Here is a 16,857-nt window from a genome sequence, read left to right as displayed (position 1 = left end):
TGGAAACAAGTAGACAGTTTCTCAAAAAGTTAAACATGAAGCTACCATATGACCCATCTTCTGCTCCTAGGTATATATCCAAGAGAACTGAAAACAAATGTTCAAACAAAAACTTGCATTATGTTCAAAGCAGCATTATTCCTAATAGTTAAAGGATATAAACAATCCAAATGTCCACCAACTGATGAATGGATGGGCAAAGTATGGAATGTTGATGCCATGTAATTTTATTTAGCCATAAAAACAGTGAAAAAGTGATATGTAAATTATATCTTTTTGGAGCATAAATATTTTAATTGTCTAAAATGATATTTTCTTTAAGAGTTATCTTCAGTTCAAAGCTCACTTTTTGAAGTGTCACATCCGTCAACCTTTTAAGAGACATAAAATTATGAGAAGATATCACCAGAAGCTATGTAAACATTTCAGCTAAAGGCAAAAGGAAAGTTAAGGGTGTTTTCACAAGGAAACCCAAAGAAGACAACCAGAAGGAAACAAGTTCAACATGGCCATACCAATCTGGGTAAAAGAACTAGAGTGGAAACTCAAGCTGCCGAGAAAGCGGGAGAAGGAAAGAAAACCTGGTTCAAACAGATCGCACAAGGAAACCCAGCACAAATCCTGGCTTTGGCATTATTTGGTAACCCTTATTTTTGGTCATAGGTGACTCTAATACTGGTCCTATTGTTGCAAAACAAGTCCAAATACTACCAGCTAAAAAGAAATCTCTCATTGACTTGTTGGGTAGGTGGTACCCATGTCCTCCCCGACCAAGAGATCAGTTCTGGCAAGAGGGCTCCAGTGCATTTTGATGGTGCTTTTGGTAGGATGCCCAGTGATGTTCTGCTGCCTGAGACACAAGGTGGGAGGAGAGTGCACTTCGTTCATTACTCAATCGACATCTTGGCCTTGAAGAAGCAACACAGGTAGAAAACCTGCCAGGTGGCTAGTCCAATGAAGCAGAACATTAAAGAGACACTGAAGTACAGGGCTCAAGTGTTTGTTGATTCATTAGTACTACACATCTCCTCTCTCTTCTTCACGTAGCAAAATCATTAACAATAGATTCTGACAGGTCTTCTAGGCATTGCAGCTCCATCTATAATGGTTTAAGCTTCTCGACTTTTATAATCTCCTTGTAATTTCTTTTATGCCTCTACTCCATGCTTCATGTCTAGGATTACGAATCGATCAGGTATCCACCCTGTTTCCTTGCTCTCAAATCACACTTCAAACATGTCATCATCTTCCAGCATAAAGGCAAATTTCCCTTTGGTTGCATCCTCTTTGGAGTAGAGAATGTGGCCAGCAGAATCTGTGACCTTGAGGTGGTTGTGCAGGCTGCCAGCAGCCCCAGACTTGTTGGAGATCTCGTACGCACCCATCACTAGCAGGTCCTTGTGGATCTCCTCATGGAGGAACTTTCAGGAGTTAATGGGCAGGTGGAAGGAGATGGTGAGGACCAGGCTGGGGCCGGGCAGAAACAAAAACAGCCATGCCAACATTGTTACTGAAAAAAAAAAAGGAGTCAAGAGTGAAGCACTGATGTATGCTATGCCATAGATAAACCATAAAATATGTTATGTGAAAGAAGTCAGACACAGAAGGCTGCATGTATAATCGCATTTACATGAAATGTCCAGCAAAGGCAAACCCATAGAGACAGAATGTAGATGAGAGCTTTCCAGAGGTTGCGGGATAGGGTGAGTGAGGAGTGACTGCTAAGGGGCACAGAGATTCTTTATGGGGTGATAAAAATACTCTGAAATTAGAACAGTGGTATTAGATAGGAGTGATGGTTGCAAAATCTGGATATATTCAAAATGATTGAATCACAGAAGTTTTTAAGGTGAATTTATGGTAAGTGAATTATACCTCAACAAAAAATATTAACAAGTAATAAGACACTCCAAATTTTAGTTATGTACATGGCCACCCAGCTAGTGACCACGTTTCCCAGCCTCTTTGTAATCAGCGTGGTCATGTGATTAAGCTTGGGCCAATAAGATTCCAGGAGAAGTGATGAGCCCCAATAAGCTGTTTCCTCTGGAGTCCTCATTCTCCTTCCCCTGGGCTGGAGGGCAAACATGGAGGTGATCATTGCGCCACCAGGGGCTAGACAGATACTCTTGTGGAGAAGAGCTGCCCTGCCAGCCCTGGGCTGCTCCTCAGCAGACTGCTTCTTGAGGAGGGAATAAGCCAAAGCCATGAAGAGACTCATTTTTTCCCTCCGCTTCTTGCTTTGACGTGTCCCTCCCTGAGGCAATGAGTACAGAAATGACCTGATGACCTGAATAGGGGAGGAGGTAAAAGAGGGCTTGAAGGAAGTCTTTGGGCAAAAAATTGATAATTTTAAAAGCATCTTCCCACAGCAGTACTTCTCATGGCTCTTAGGATGAAGCTCAGAATACTAAATATGCCCCTCCAACGTGCCTGGGATCTGGCCAGATCCTGGATCAAGGCCAGGATGTGGCCTTGCCTCTGCTTCCAATTTAGCGCAGGTTCCCCAGGTACTTGCATGGAATGGCCACTTCAGAACACTTTCCACTTTGCCTCATTATACGTTAATTTGTGCTTCCTCTTGGTTGATGTCTATCTTCCCCATGAGGCTGTGAATCTGAGGAAATCAGAGACTGTATCTGTTTAATAGACCATGGCTAGCACTTGGTGCATGATAAATGCTTCATACCATTTGTTGAAAAAAAAAACTAAATGAACCAGGGAAGGTGTTGTAAATTAGGGGCTTTTGTTAGTCTGAACTATTGACTTCAAATGACAGAATTGCAACCCAAATACACAGGCAAAAACAGGTTGGTATGGCTGATGTAACTGGGAATTATAAGGCACTAGACAGAGACAATAAAACCAGTCTCTCTCCATTACCGCCTCTACTTTCCTCTACGTGGGCTTCTTACAAGGTGGCACAGAAGTCCCCAGTACTCTCAGGCTCTTGTCCCTCCAGTTGAGCTACTTTGTGGGAAAAAAGGACTTTTAAATTTTCCAGTGATTCCAGCAAAAGTTCCAGAATTTACTCTAATTGGTCTAGTGTGTGTCTTGTGATCACCAACGATCCAATCACTGAGGCCAAGAACATCTGGTACTGTCTTATTTTTGAAGTGATGTTTGAGCCTACACTGAATTCAGGATAGAGGAGATTTGTGAAAGTGGAGATGAGAAAAGGGCTTTTCTCGGCAATGTTTGAGGATAGGCACAGTGTAGGGGGCAAAAATAAAGCCTGTATTAGGGGCATAGGTTCATGAGAAAGGCAGCTTAGAGTCGTGACTAGAACTCAAGATGTGGTGTTAACAGGCCTAGGTGAAGCGAGCAGAGGCTCTGCCACTTACTAGTTGGGGCATCTTGGTTGAGTCTTAACTTTGCCTTGCCTCGATTTCCCCACCCGTAAAATGGGGATTAAAAAAAATCCTAAGCGAGAGGGATCTTGGGAGAATTTCATGGGACAAAGTACATGAAAGAACTTTGTAGTCAGGAAAGTGGACAAATATAGAAGCCAACATGAAGCTGCAAAGGTGGGGGACTCGGATGGTAAAGTCCTTGAGTGCTATGAGAAGGTGTTAGGAGAGGGAATGTGTTCATTGGTTTCTGTCCATTGCATGTAATAGATGATCAACTATAAGTCTTTGTCAATGATAATTATTTTCTCACGTAACATGAAGCCCAGAGGATTGGGCAGCTCCAAGTTTGGATAGGTTAGTGGCTCACAAATGCCAGCAGGAATGGACCCACAGATGGGGCCAGGTGCCATTCATCTTCCTCTTACAATCCTCAGCATGTTCATGGTCATGAATTGACTGCTTTGGATCTATTTGCCAAGAACAGACAAGACCACATCTGGCGAAGAAGATGTGCATCTTCTCTAACATCACAGGAAAGCTTTCAATTGGGGTTCTTGTTTGCAAGCAGTGCAAACTGACTCCATGTAACTTAAGCTTATACCATCTCCACAAAAGGAGTTTTCACAATGGTAAGTTAAAATTAGATTTTCTGCAAGTAATAGACAATCTCAAAATAATGGTGGTTTAAATAAGATGGGAATGTATTTCTTATTTTTGAGAAGTCCATAGGTGGACAATCCACGGCTGCTGTGGATTTGCACAGTGCTAGGGACCCAGGCTTTTCCCAGCTCAACACTCTGCCATCCTAGATGAAGGTCTTCATCCCATGGCTCAAGATGGCAGCTAGAGTTCTGCCATCATATCTGCATGTCAGGCAGCAGGATGGGGAAAAGGAGAGAGAAGAGAGGGCAAAGTCCAAATGAAAACGTATGTCCACACAAAGACCTATATGAGAACAGTTAGAGATGCTTTATTCATACTGCCCAAGACTGAAAGCAACACAATTTCCTGTCAACTGATGAATGGATGAACACATTGTGGTTTATCCATGCAATGAAACACTATACAGCAATAAAAAGGATAGAGCTATTGGTACATGCAACAGTACAAATGAATTGGAATGCATCATGCAAGGCAGAAGCTGCATGACCTTTATGACCTAGCCTTGAATGTCACATAGCATAATTTCCACCACCATGATAGAAATGATCAAAAACCTGTCCAGACTCAAGGGGAGGGATCAAAGGGAGATAGTGTCAAGGAATTTGCATCTATGTTTAAAAATTACCACAGTGTTATCTTGGACCAGAGGTAGAGATGGGTGGTTAATGGTGTTTGATGATGCTGAGTGGACAAATAGATTGAGGCAAAAGGAGAAATTACTAGATTCAACAATTAATCCATCCCCATGGAATTCTTTCAAGAGCTTGAGGGGGAGGTGGGAAAGCCAAGACAACCAGTGTAGGCTGCAGAAATGCAGCACACTTAAGGTAGACAGCTTAGCAGAATAGAGATCTCCTGCAGACTCCTCTTAGGAACTTCTGAAAAGAGTTGTCTACACTCCTGTCTTCTGCTTCTTTAACTGCCTGCCCACTCCCTCAGCCTTGGCCACCTGGATTCTGCTCCCACTGCCATTGAAACTTCTCTGGAAGGTACTCCTCTCCTCTGCTTGGGCCACCTGAAGCACTCGATGTGTGGATCCCACCCTTCTCCTTTGATTTCTTCTACTGGTTGTACTCTCCTAAATTCCTCCTGATTTCATGCCCACTCCTTCTCTGAGGCCAACTGTCTCTTCTATCACCTCAAAGTCAGTGTTTTCCAATGATCTTCCCTGGTTCCTCTTCTCTCTCAGCCCACTCTTGTCCATCCTGTGGCTTCAGTCTTTACCTCTTTGTTGATAATTTTCAAATCTTGGTCTGAAGTGTAGGCTCCTCTCCTGTACTTCAGACCTCGATACTGCATCATTTCCTGAACAGTGTAATGCCACACAGGCATCTCAAATTTGGAATACCCAGAGTTGAACTCATGATCTCTCCTTCTCATCATGCTTGCTTCCTCTTCCTGGGTCCCTGTCTCTGTGAAGGGTCCCACCAACTATGAAGCTATCAGATAAAAATCTTCACATCATCCTGTTATCTTTCTTTTTCCTGTATCCAATCAATCAGTAGGGTCTCTTGGTTTCACCTCCTAAGTGTTTCTTCTGCTCATCTTCCTCTCCATCTTCACTGTTAGCCACTTCAGTTCCTACCTCCATCAATGGCAGATTAAGTTTTCCAGACCAACCCTTCCTTTGAGAATAACTAGAAAATCTGGACTAAATATTTTTTAAAATCTCTTTGAAGAGCTACTATAGCAATGAGAGATTGCAGGGCTAAGATAATTGGAGTTAAGTTAGTAAAAATCTGTGTAGTCCCAGCTACTCGGGAGACTGAGGCAGGAGAATTGCTTGAACTCAGGAGGCGGAGGTTGCAGTGAGCCAAGATGGTGCCACTGCACTCCAGCCTGGCAACAGAGTGAGATCTGAAGTTGATGGTAAGCCCTAGATCAGCCACTAAGGATAGAAGGGACACCCAGAGATGGGTGTCTGGCAGATGGGAGTCTGGCATTTGGTACCATTTCCCTCTCAAGGCTGATTCTGAAAGGCTGAAAAGTTAAGAAGTAAACCGAACTCTTTTTTTTTTTTTTTTGAGACAGTTTGGCTCTGCATCCAGGCTGGAGTGCAGTGGCATGATCTCGGCTCACTGCAACCTTCGCCTCCTGAGTTCAAGTAATTCTCCTGCCTCAGCTTCCCAAGTAGCTGGGGTTACAGGCATGCACCACCATGCTTGGCTAATTTTTTTATTTTTTCAGTAGAGACGGGGTTTCACCATGTTGGCCAGGCTGGTCTTGAATTCCTGACCTCAAGTGATCAGCCTGCCTGGGCCTCCCAAAGTGCTGGGATTACAGGCGTGAGCCAATTCCCCCAGGCCGTAAACTGAACTCTTGACAGATTCATGGTCCTGAGAAGATAAGAAATGGAAGTCAGAAACTGCCCAGAAGCAGGGGCCTTGATAAAATCCCCAGGTTCAGACCCCAAAGGGCACTACACCCTGGAAGCAAGTTTGTACTTCTGGCCTGACAGCGTGAGGAGCTCTATGGACCCAGCTGCAATCAAAACTGGTAAAAAGTTATTCTAAAACAATCACTCTGGAAATGGTCCTAAGAACATATGGCAAATGAAGAAATATTTATTCAAGCAAATCTCCTAAAACTCAGTCTGTGGTATTTGAACCAAGACCCTCTTTCCCATTGCTCCCAGCTCAGTGAGATAGTGAAACCCTGCATCGTGCTAGTATAGTCAAGGACACAGGACTCCTTCCCCCGCCACCCTGCAGCTTTCTGTTGAAGGGTTATCCTCCTGGGAGGGGCAGATCTTCAGATTTTTCTCATTCTGCCCACAGCTACCTGTTGCTGAGGCTAAATTCCGGGCAAGTGCATCTCCGAAGTGGAGGCTTCCTTCTGCCCAGCACCCCCCAACTTGTAGGACAAAGGCTCAGTATAGGGCACAGAACCACCGAGAATCCTGGGGCCCCTACTGCTCACCCCCTGTCCTGTGGGATGAAGGATCCACACTGGGAAAGGTAAGCTGAGGAGACCTGGGGCTGCTGCCTCCCCCTCTCCACTGAGTGCTCAGCTCCTAAAACTGGGGTGTCACTGAGAGGAGAGCATGCCATTGTTCCTGCCCCAATTACCAGAACCGTGGCTCAGAGATTTTGCCCAGAGAGAGAAGCAAGCCATAAAATAGAAAACTCCAAATCTCTCCCCAAAGGAACTGACTTTATATGCAACAGAGTTTGGAGAAATTCAAGCCTAAGAGCACTCTGAAAATCAGTGGAGGTTGTGGTGAAAGGCCATGAGGGGGATGTTGCTAGATTCAGTGGAGAAACAGGCTAAACTGCAAGCTGGCTACTTTGCTGAATAGAAATGAGGAAGAGACAGCTGGGAGGGGCCCTCTTGGGAGTTAGAACAAGTTTCAAACACTAACCTTGGGAATTATTTGTGCAGTTTAGGCCAAGTGCGAAGTCAGAGGGGACACAGTCCACATGAGACTGCCCTTACTTTTAATATTAATTGCAAGTTTGGGGGGTCCCCAAGTTTTGACAGTTCACTGGAAAGACTCACAGAACTCACTAAAAGCTGTTAAATTCACAGTTACAGTTTATCACAGGGAAAGGATACAGATTGAGATTAGTCTGAGAAAGAGGTAAAGAGGGCATAGTCCAGGAAAAGTACCAAAGCAGAACTTCAATTGTTTTTTTAAGAGAACAAGGAATGATAAATAACATGGCTAATATAATAAAAACTATAAATACATAGTTGCTCTCTTTTCTCCTCACAGCTTCTTTGAGACCTGAAGTTATGTAAAGTAATAATTATAACACTGTAATGTTGGGTTTATAGCATTCATAAATGTAATATATAAAAATAACAATAATACTGTAAAAAAGGGGGAAAAGTGAATAGAGCTATTAGGAGTAACATCTCATTGGCGTTAAGTTAGTAAAAATCTGAAGTTGATGGTAAGCCCTAGATCAACCACTAAGGAAATACCTCAAAAGAATATATTGAAAATAACATTACATAAATTTAAAGGCTAAATTAGAAAATATTTAATGCAAAGGGAAGGAGTAAAGTAGGAATAGAGGAACAAAAAAGACAGTAGACAGAGAAAAAAAAGTAAAATAGCAGAAGTAGATCCGATTATATCAATAATAACATTATATGTAAATGGATTAAACAATCTAGTCAAAAGTCAGAGATTGTCACACGGGAAAAACAAACAAGACCCAACTATACATTGTCTAAAGGAGCCACAATTTGGAGTTACAGATACAAATAGACTGAAAAAAAGAATTGGAAAAGGATATATTATGCAAACAGCAAACACAAGAGGGCTGGATTGGCTATACTAATGTCATGTAAAATAGACTTTTAGCTGGACTGAATAAGTAAAAGACAGAAAAGACTCAATATTTAGAATCAGGAATGAATGAGGGAATGTTACTACTGACCTTACAGAAATAAAAATGATTATAAATGAAAACTGTGATCAATTATATGCTAATAAAATTAGGTAACCTAGATGAAGTGGGCAAATTCCTAGAAAGGCACAAACTACCAAAACTAATTCAAGAAGAAACAAACAATCTGAACAGACCTGTAACAAGCAAAAAGATTGAGTTAGTAAACAACAACAACAGAACTACTCCCAAAGAGAAACTCAGGGCCAGATGACTTCTGGTGAATTCTACCAAAAATTTAAAGAATTTCACAACTTTTTCTCCAAAAAAAAAGAAGATGAGAGAACAATTCCCAACTCTTTCTATGATGCCAGCAGTACACTGATACCAAAACCAGACAAAAAAATTACACGAGAAGAAAACTACAGACCAATATCTCATGATTATGAATGCAAAACTCCTACACAAAATACTGGCAGACTCAATCCAGCAACATATATAACAAATTATACACTATAACCAAGGGGGATTTATTCAAGAATGTAAGGTTAGTCAACATTTAAAAATCAATCAGTGCAATACACCATATCAACAGAATGAAGGACAAAACCAAATAATCATCTCAATAGATGCAGAAAAAAGCATTTGACAAAATCCAACAACATTTCATAATAAAAACATTCATCAAACCTGTAGTAGAAGGGAACTTCCTCAACCTGATAAAGGACATCTACAAAACACCTACTGCTAACATCATACTGAATCATGAAAGACTGGATGCTTTTTCTCTAGGATCAGACACAAGGCAAGGATACCCACTCTAGCCACTTCTATTTAACATTATACTAGAGGTTCTAGCAGGCTAGTTGGTCAATTAAAAGAAATATAATGCATTCATATTGATAAGAAAGAAGTAAAATTATCTCTATTCACAGAAGACATAATATTATAAACAGAAAATCCTAACTCACTAGAAAAAGTATTAGAGCTAATAAATGAATTAAGCATGGTTGCAAAATACAAGATCAATATATAAAAGTCAATTGTATTTCTATACACTTGCAATGAACAATCTAAAAATGAAAGTAAGAAAACAATTCAATAGCAAATAGCACCAAAAACCTAAAATCCTTAGTGATAAACTTAACTAAAGAAGTGTAAAACATATAATCTGAAAACTACAAAACATTTTTATTAAGCAATCTAAAGAAAATATAAATAATTAGCCAGGCATGGTGGTGCATGCCTATAATCTCAGCTGCTTGGGAGGCTGAGGCAGGAGAATTACTTGAACCCAAGAGACAGAGGTTGCAGTCAGCCGAGATTGAGCCATTGCACTCCAGCCTGGGCAACAAGAGCGAAGCTACATCTCAAAAAAAAAAAAAAAAAAAAAAAAAAGAGGAAATAGAAATAAATGGAAGAACATCCCATATGCATGGATCAGAAGTCTTAATATTGTTAAAATGACAATATTCCCCAAATTGATCTACAGATTCAACAAAATCTCTGTCAGAATGACAGCTGAATTCTTTTAATGGTAAAATAGAAAATCTGGTTCTAAGATTCATATGGAATTGTGGGGGATCAAGAATAGCCAAAAACAATTCTTAAAAAGAAGAACAAAGTAGGAGGACTTACACGTCCTAATTTTAAAACTCTCTACAGGCCGGGTGTGGTGGCTTACACATGTAATCCCAGCACTTTGGGAGGCCGAGGCAGGTGAATCACGAGGTCAAGAGATCGAGACCATCCTGGCCAACCCGGTGAAACTCCGTCTCTACTAAAAATACAAAAATTAGCTGGGCATGGTGGCGCACACCTGTAGTTCCAGCTACTTGGGAGGCTGAGGCAGGAAAATTGCTCCAACCCAGGAGGTGGAGGTTGCAGTGAGCCGAGATCATGCCACTGCACTCTAGCCTGGTGAGAGAGTGAGACTCCATCTAAAAAAAAAAAAGAAAAAAAGTACTACAAAGCAACAGTAATCAAGACAGTGTGGTACTAGCATAAGGATAGCCAGAAAGACCAATGGAATAGAATAAAAATCTAGAATTAAACCCATGAATTGGTGGCAAACTGATTTTTCACAATGTTGCCAAGATGGGGAAAGAATAGTTTTTTCAACCAGTGGTACTGGGACAACTGGGTAGACATATGCAAAGGAAAGAAGTTGGACCCTTACCTTACACCATATAAAAAATTGACTCAAAATGGATCAAAGACCTAAATATTCACTTCCATACAGTTTATCCATATAACCAAAATCCACTTGTACCCTAAAGCTGTCAAAGAAAAAAATAGACCTAAAACTATAAAACTATTAGAAGAAATATAGGAGTAAATCTTCAAGACCTCAGATTTGGCAATGATTCTTAGACTGAACACCAAAAGCATAAGCAACAAAAGAAATAAATAGAAAAATTAGAAATTTGTCGAAATTAAAAACTTTTGTGCTTCAAAAGATACCATCAAGAAAGTGAAAAGACAACCCACAGAATGGAATAAAATATTTTCAAATTATGTATCTGATAAAGGACTTGTATCTAAAAATATTTTTAAAAATCTTACAACTCAATAATTTTTTAAAAAACCAAATAAACAGCTGGGCGTGGTGGCTCATGCCTGTAATCCCAGCACTTTGGGAGGCCAATGAGGGTATATCACGAGGTCAGGAGTTTAAGATCAGCCTAGCCAAGACGGTGAAACCCCATCTCTACTAAAAATACAAAAATTAGCCAGGCATGGTGGTGGGCACCTGTAATCCCAGCAACTTGGGAGCCTGAGGCAGAAATTTCTTGAACCCGGGAGGTGGAGGTTGCAGTGAGCCAAGATCGCACCACTGCACTCCAGCCTGGGCGACAGGGTGAGACTCCATCTCAAAAAACAAGAACAAGAACAAAAACAAAACAAGAACAAAAACAAAAACAAAAACAAAAACAAAAACCAAATAAACAAATTCAAGTCCTTTGGCCATTTCAAAATGGCATTTCTCCAAAGAAGATATACCAATGTCCAATAAACATGTGAAAAAATGATCAACATCATTAGTTATCAGGGAAATGCAAATCAAAACCAGGACACATTGATTCACATCCACTAGGATAGCTATAATAAAAAGTCAAATAACAAGTGTTGATGAGGATATGGAGAAATTGGGACCCTCATACAGTGCTGGTGGGAATATAAAATGGTACAGTCACTTTAGAAAACAGTCTGGGAGTTCTTCAAATGGTCAAGCGTGGAGTTACCCTATGACTTAGAAATTTTACTCTTGGGTATCTACCCAAGAGAAGTGGAAACACATGTTTACATTAAAACTTGTACACAAATGTTCATAGAAGCACTATTCATAATATCCAAAAGGTAGAAACAACCCAAATGTCCATCAACTGATAAATGGGTAAATAAAATGTGATATAGCCATAGACTAGAATATTATTCAGTCATAAAGAGAAAGGAATACTGGCGCATGTTACTACTTGGATAAAACTTGAAAACATTATGCTAAGTGAAAGAGCTAGTCACAGAAAGACCACAAAAAGAGCTAGTCACAAAAAGAATATAATCCCATTTTTATTGAATGTCTAGAATAGGCAAATTATAGGGACAGAAAGTAGATTAGTGGTTGCTTAGAGGTAGGGCATATGGGGGTGATAAGAGGGGTGATAGTTAAAGGATGTGAATTTTTTTTGAGCTATGAAAACATTCTAAAATTGATTTAGAAATGCTTGCATAAATCCATGAATATATTAAGCACCACTGAATTTTGCACTTTGAATGGGTGAATTGTATAGTGTGTGAATCATATCTCAATAGAACTGTTATTAAAAACCAAGCAAGAGTGAATCAGAAATAGGCCATCTCTCATTGGGATTGATGCTTAGTTTTGAATTATCTCCACGATTGGATTGAGATGATCGAAGACTGGTAATGTTTCTACCCTGGCTGTTCTCTAGAAGCAAATGTAAATCCTTTCTAAAGAAAGATACCATCATTCAGAACTTTATATTATCTCTATAGGTTTTCATAGACAATGTCTGGCACACAATTAAAAATCACCAGGCAAATGAGAAGATGGGGTGTGATTGAAAACACAAGAAAAAGGACAGAAGAAACAGGCTTCATTATCTTTCAGGTTTCAGCTTAAACATTAGTTCCTCAGGAAAGTTTTTCTGAACTCCCTGGAATTATAAGGCCCTAAGCACATTTAGTTCCATTCCACCATATGCTTCCCCTAGTTACTTATTCAACGTCTGTAAGCAAACTGTATAACCATGTTCAGTATATAAGTTTTGCATAAATTAGAATTTAACTTGTCCTATTCACAATAGGAAAGTCATAAAATCAACTTGAAAGTCAATCCATCAGCAGTGGATTGGATAAAGAAAATGTGGCACATGTACACCATGGAATACTATGAAGCCATAAAAAAGAACAAAATCATGTCCTTTGCAGCAACATGGCTGCAGCTGGAAGCTATTATCATAAATGAATTAATGCAGAAATAGAAAGCCAAATACCTCATGTTCTCACTTACAGGTGGAAGCTAAATCTTGGGTACACATGGACATGAAAATGAGAACAGACACTGGGGACTCCAAAAGGAGGGAGGGAGGGAGAAGGGCAAGGACTAAAAATCTCCCTATTGAATACTATGTTCACTCTCTGGGTGACAGGATCAACAGAAGCCCTAACTCCAGCATCATGAAATATACCCTCCCCTCTTTTTTTTTTTTGAGACAAGGTCTTGCTCTGTCGCCCAGGCTGGAGTACAGTGGCACAGTCATGGCTCCCTGTTGTTTTGACCTCCTGGGCTCATGCAGTCCTCCCACCTCAGCCTCCAGGTGCACACCACCATGCCTGGCTATTTTTAAAATTTTTTTTTGGTAGAAATGGGGTTTTACCATGTTGCCCAAGCTGGTCTTGAACTCCTGGCCTCAAGGGATCTTCCCGCCTTGGTCTCCCAAAGTGCCAGGATCACAGGTTTGAGCCATTGCACCCGGCCGAAATATACCTTGAAACAAACCTGCACATGTACCCCCTGAAACTAAAATTAAAATAAAAAAGAATTTAACTTGTTATAGAGTTTCAGTCATCTCTCACATTTCCTCTGAAAAACTTATATATATATATTTTTCACTTACCATGTTAAAGTAAAATTTTACATGTAACATACATACAGAAAAGTAAAATACATATAGAAAAACGCACAACTCACAACTGGTGAATTTTCAGAAACAGAACACACCCTTGTAACCAGAATTAGACCACCCTAGGATCCCAGAGACCCTCTGGGACCCCTTCCTAGTCACCAGCCTTTCCCCAAAGTGTAGCGAATTTCTGTCTTCTAACACCTGTCTGTCAACGTTTCCAGGATTAGTTTTGTTTGCTTTAGTTCAATGTATTTTCAAAGCTTACAAAGATGCATGTGCAAGAACGTTCACTGCAATTTCGTTTATGATAGCAAAAGATGGAAAAGAATGAAAATGTCTATCAATAAGAGACTGAGTAAATTTATTATAGTCCTTCTTATAATAAAATTCTATGTAACCATTAAAAGTAAAGATCCAGATATGAATCTACTAACATGGAAAGATGTCCAAGATATGTCAGTAAAGTAGAAAATCAAGTTTTATGTCTGTCTGTCTATCTATATTTCATTTATGTAAAAAAATTCGTATTGATTTGTGTGTTTGCAAATGCATAGCAAATATGTGTCCACTGTTCACAACTGGGGAGAAGGGAATGGGCTAGGAAGGGTGGAAATTGCGCTTAAAAAATATGGGCGTCTATTTTTTACAAGGAGCATGCATTCATTGTGGAATTTTAAAGGCAACTTAACAATTAAGAAGAAAACCCACAACACCTGAAACTTGCCTTTGGTGTTAACGCGGCTGAATTGAAAATTGTATTTATTTACTAATGAATTTTCACTGGCCTGTATCTATTAAAATGACAAATGTGCATCCTGTCTGACATAGAGATTCCCCTTCTTTGGGTATTCTCAAAGTAGCCTTTGTGTATACACACCAGAAGGCATCAGTGAAGATAGCCATTGTTTGTAAGAGCGAAACAATAGAAATAACGTCAGTGTCCAATCATAGAGGAAGAGCTAAGTAAACCATGATGTAGCCATTCACTAAATAATGTAGTAGTTAAGGAGAATGAGTGGCTCTATTTATTAGCATGAATAGGTCTCTAAGACAAATCTTTGAGTGCAAAAAGCAAGGTACCGAGTACTGTGCAAAGCATCATAACCCTCCTCTGGCTATGCATACATATGTACATAGGGCATATGAAAACATCTAGAAGGATGCATTCCAACCTGATGTCCATTTTATCAGCCCAGGAGGTGGTGCGTCTAATGTGTAAGGTTTCAGCCTGAGGGCTGAAGGCAGCCAGGTGTGAGCTTGAAATAACATGAACTTTCCTTCTCCTGAGCATGGACTTCCTGTCCGTTATGGCATATAATCCTCAGAGGCTCAGAGAAGGGAAGGGACTTGTGCAGGGCCACACAGAGGGTAGGTGGCCGAGCTGGGATCAGCTCCAGGTGGGTTTGGCTTCAAAGCCCATGCTCAGCCCACTTCTCCCTGGGGCAGGTGACGTGGAGGCTCAGGGGAGCTGGAGGGACTCAGTGGGGAGGGGAGGGGCCTCCTCCTCACCGGGTTCCCTGCTTGGTCTCAGAATTCCTCTCCTCACTCTGCTGAGCAGCCTGGTGGGTGAAGAGCACTTTCAGGCCAGGGGCACAGACATGCCGGGGGTTCCCTTTAGGACATCCCTCTCAGCATTCCATCTCATCTGTGGAAGCTCTGGGCAGGAGGAAGTTCTTGTGGATATGGAGCTGGAATCTTCCTCTGTGGGGGTTCCCCACAAGCCCCAGTGTTGCCATCTGTGCCCTGAAGGCCGCTTGCTTCCTTAGAGGGATGGTGAGAGGGTCCCCAGCACTGCCCTTCTCCAGGCTGAGCCACCTCAGCTCCTCAAAGGGTGGGCCTCCAGCCACCTCCCTTTTGCAGTTATCTCCTCGAGACCCTTGCCCCGGGCTGGGCCTGTCCCCTCTGAGGTGGGCGTCCTAGGGAGGATCGGCTGTGATAACCTGATGAGGCTGTCTTCTGGATTCTGTAGAACGGGAAGGAGATCCTTGGAGGAGAAGATGCCAGCTCTGCCGGGGTCTCGTGGGTCATGTGCTCCCAGGGTGACTTCAGGGAAGACCTGTCATGGTTCTCGACACCCCACAGCCTGGGCCACTTTTCACACTGCCAACACGGAACCAGAGCCTGTGGCCAGCGTGGCCAAGCCAGGCACCTCTGCTAGCAAGGCACATCGCTTGGTGGTTTCCGTAAGTTGGTGGTGGTTGCATAACTCCTTCACCAACTGCCATGCCAGATATATTTTGCAACCCAGCCCGCTGTGCCACACACGTCGCGGGCACGGCCAGGCCTCCCACAGCGGCGGGAGGAAGTCTGAGAGTGAGACCCTGACAGCGCCTCCCAGGAGCCTTCCACAGGACACCGCCTCTCCCCAGGCCCTGCATGCACCCCCAGCTGGGCAGCGCAGGAGGCTCCTGGGGCCCCACTGTCCTCTGAGAGGACACCATCCTCTTGGGGATCAGGTGGAGATAGGCCCCGAAGTCCCACTGGAGGGAGACAGCCACCCTCAGTCCACAGGCTGGATCCCACACAGGCCACAAGCCTGGAAAGGACCTGCAGACACACGGGGGAAGCTCAGCATCGTTCCAGGAGGCATGGGAGGGGGGCTCCAGAGCTAGTCCGGAGGACAGGTGGACCCATGGCCACCTGAGAGGAGAGAGGGAGAGTTCACCCTGATGCAGGAAGAGACAGGAAACTGCACCAGCCTGTGCGTCTCTCGCCACAGAGAGCTGTGAATGGCAAGTGCTTAGGGCTTGGCTGTCTCCAGAAAGCATCAGAGCCCGGGGGGCATTTGTCCACACATTTGTCCATAGGCATTTGGGCCCCATCATTCCAGGGATGAGGGTGATCCACATGGCTTTGTGGTGTTCCCAACCAGAAGTGAGGAATCTCTGGGGAAAAGGAGCCAAGGGCGGAGAGAGGACTGGGGACATTCCCATTCCTGCAAAGGTTGCTGTTGGAGTTGGGAGCGTAGTGAGCACTGTGGTGAGTCTCACAGGTTCCCTGCTCAGCCTCATGAGATTGGCTGAGCCTCTGTGGTGGCCGCAGCCCAACTTCTCCCTCTGCTCAATCCTGCCTCCTTGTTCCTGCAACCAGATGCTGATTTTGAGGGCTCTTCAATAGACCTCTTGGAGCCTGCTCCGGAGGGAGCCCACCTAGCAAGTACTCAGACCACAGGGGCACAGAGGGGCCCAACTAAACAAAAGCAAACACGTAGGATTCCAACCGGCAGATCCTCTGCTCCCTAGTGCCAGTCTCTTCCAGCTTCTTCCCGTCCAGCCTCTCCCATCCGGCTGCCCGTGTTGGAGCATTGTTTGCACTGGCTTAAACCAAGAAAGGCACTGTCGGGCTGAAGGAGAC

The 16,857-nt window shown here is 42.5% G+C and overlaps 1 pseudogene; it reads right to left on the bottom strand.

Moving 5' to 3' along the window:
- Nucleotides 1-298: 298 nt before the first annotated feature.
- Nucleotides 299-1,690, bottom strand: LOC100975304 (transmembrane emp24 domain-containing protein 10-like; annotated as a pseudogene).
- Between the last annotated feature and the right edge of the window lie 15,167 nt (nucleotides 1,691-16,857).

Source organism: Pan paniscus, chromosome 2 (genome assembly GCF_029289425.2).
Source record: "Pan paniscus chromosome 2, NHGRI_mPanPan1-v2.0_pri, whole genome shotgun sequence".
NCBI classification, from domain to species: Eukaryota; Metazoa; Chordata; class Mammalia; order Primates; family Hominidae; genus Pan; species Pan paniscus.
This window is presented reverse-complemented; position numbering and strand designations above follow the sequence as displayed.